Below are 2,717 nucleotides of genomic sequence, written 5' to 3'. Positions count from 1 at the left end.
CCCCTGCGGGCCGGCTCCGGCTCAGGCTCGGGAACGCGGGGGCAGGCCCCGGGACCCGGCTCGTCGCGGGCTGGAGGAGCGGAGGGGGCGCTTGGAGGAGGGCAACCGTGGCAGGAGAGGGGGACGGCTGCTGGCCTGGGGGTTGCTCCGGGCGAGTTGCTCGAGACGCCGCTTCACGTTTAGACGGACCGGAAGGTAGGGGCAGCAACCCGCCCGGTCTTCTCCGCTTGTGCTGGTTGTTGGCGATTCCCACGTATAAAACGAGCAACTCGGCCGTCTCTGGAGACAAGTCCAGGCCCCTCTCCTAGGCCAGCTGAGGGCACCGCATGCTCTTGCCCGGGCAAGGGGGTGGCGGCGGGGTTGGACTGGCCAGCCCGGGAGCCCTGCCCTAGGCAGCAGCAGTGCAGGGATGGAGAGGGGCATGCATGGGAAGATCGAGGATGTTTGAAAAACCCCCCCCATTACTTATGCAATGCTAGATCCAGAAACAGGCTCCCACTTTCCCTGTCATGCAGCAACTTGGAGGGAAAATATTCTCAGACTTATCCCAATAATCTATGCAAGCAGAAGCATTTCTTGGTCAAACTGGGACTCAGCCTCACAGAGGATTAATATCCATGCTATAGTCCTTAATGTTTTAATCTGTCCCCAGCATTTAAACGCTTAAAAAAAAAAAAAAAAGTTCTTTCCTTTCTATTAAATTGTATCCCATCCTTATCCCAGCTTCCCCAAAAAGTAAGGATTGCCCCTCAGCAACTTCCATTCCCACCAACCAAGCCTTTCACCTTCACCGGTTGAAGCTGACCCCTCTTCCATTGTCCCCCGGTTGGGACTCCTAATACAAGACACACATTCCTCTCACAAGCACAACGTTGGATGGCTGTTGCACCTAATTCCTCAGCCACTCAGAAATGTAGGCAAGGACCAGCAGAAAGAAAAAAAAAATATCAAAAACAGACAACCCAGCATATATAAATAGAAGAAGAAAAAACAAAAACAAAAAAAATCACTTAGTTCTTTACTAAAAATAATACCACAGGTATTAAAATATACCTTTTTTTCGTATGTTGACCTCTGAGTCTGAGTTGTTTGAAGGTGGCCACCTTTTCAGAAACCACATGCTATTTCAGAAGCAGAAAACATGCAAAATGTGTATACAGAAAGCTTCACCACGGGAAAGGGTGGGTGAGAAGTGGTAGCTTATGGAAAAATGGAACGCCTCCTTTTCACTGCCCAGTCCTCTCCTATCTTAATTTAAACAACTTGTACTTCTGTAGATTCAAAATATACTGTCATGTTAAAGATGTGAAAACAAGTCCTTTCCTTGGTATTTCTGTGGATGACCAGTCTATAGAAAGGTAATGCAAATGCTGCCTAGAAGGAAGTAAATGTTAAGCACTTTGTATACAAATTAGCTCAAATACATTTTTGAAATAATTAAATGGCTTTGTTTTGTACAGTTTCACAATCAATCTAGTAATTATAGAATGGTGATTCAACTATTTCTAGACAAGAAGAACAAGTCATATTAATTGCCTAGGCTAAACTGAAATCCAGAACTGCACACATACAAATCCGTACTACTCACCTCATTCAAAACACTGCTTCTAAATCTTTGTCAGCTGTTTTGGCCATGCCACCCCACCCTCTGAACCCCTCCTTCGGGTTACTCTCCCCTAACACATGAAATAGCTCTCGTCCTTCCTTTTAAAGGGCAATCATGCTTTTGCCCCTCCTTATTTATTCACTCGCCAACAACCTCTGCCTATCTTGTCCCGACTGGTGATATCATGCTCCAATTGCTTGTTTGCTCACTTCTCCCTTAAGCACCTTTGTACTTTCTTCTATACTGCTATTCCTGCTCTGAACTCCCCTGCCACAACTCATTAGGTCAATGCCTTGTCTTTTGCAAATACCTCCTCAAGAGTTTTTTTTATTGAGATACTTCTGATAAATCTTTTACTAAAATAGATAGGCAAGCAGGTGGCAGGAATTACCTGATATCATTTACAAATAAGAGTAGAAAATGTCTAACAGGTAAGTTGTGCACTTAGCTAATTGACATGTTTGCATATTACTATCATTATTACTTTGTCTTTTCTCCCTCCTTTTGTTTTTTGTATCTCCTTATTGCACTTTGTCCTGTCTTGTAAACTGATCAATTCCTTATATCCACTAGGACTCTGTTAAGCTTTGGGTGGTGATTCAGTTCAGAGGAGATTCAGCAGCCAAATCTCCAAATCCGAATCAAATCAGGGGACCAATTAAAAGGTCTGAATCGATTCGAAGCTCTCTGAATCTGTAGAAAAGATTCGGAGAACTTCGATGATTTGGGCAGTCCCTGAGGAGCTGTAGCTGGACTCGGAGCTGGTAAGTAGGGGGCGGGGAGGAGGGCCAGAGAGGGGGGAGAAGACCATGTGGGGACCCCTGCCAGGTCCCACCCCCTGCCTGCTCCCCCAACCCCCCCATGACTGCCCCGCCTGCCCCAGCTCCGGCTCTTTAAGAAAAAACAAGAAAAACCCTGGACTCACTGCTCAAGAAGTGCCCTTGGAGTTTCGGGGGACTCATCCAGAGCCCCCCACATGGTATGGGGCAGTGGAGGGCAGTGGGGATCACCCCCCACCTGGCAGGAATGGTGAGTCTGGGGTTTTTCTTGGGTTTTTTTTTTCTTTAAAGGGCCGGAGCTGCAGCAGGCAGGGCAGCCATGGCAGGGCTGG

The 2,717-nt window shown here is 47.1% G+C and overlaps 1 long non-coding RNA gene across 2 annotated transcripts in view; it reads left to right on the top strand.

The window, feature by feature from the left end:
- Positions 1–91: 91 nt before the first annotated feature.
- LOC109290749 overlaps positions 92–2,717 on the top strand; it is a 101,887-nt gene continuing 99,261 nt past the window's right edge. For both annotated transcript variants that reach the window (XR_002095674.1, XR_002095673.1), the window contains exon 1: positions 92–195. This is a non-coding gene — a long non-coding RNA (uncharacterized LOC109290749). The remainder of the gene's footprint in view (positions 196–2,717) is intronic.

Source organism: Gavialis gangeticus, unplaced genomic scaffold, assembly GCF_001723915.1.
Source record: "Gavialis gangeticus isolate Ggan-Ray unplaced genomic scaffold, GavGan_comp1, whole genome shotgun sequence".
Lineage (NCBI taxonomy): Eukaryota > Metazoa > Chordata > Crocodylia > Gavialidae > Gavialis > Gavialis gangeticus.
The sequence above is the reverse complement of the archived record's forward strand: the minus strand, read 5'-3'. Positions and strand labels throughout refer to the sequence as shown.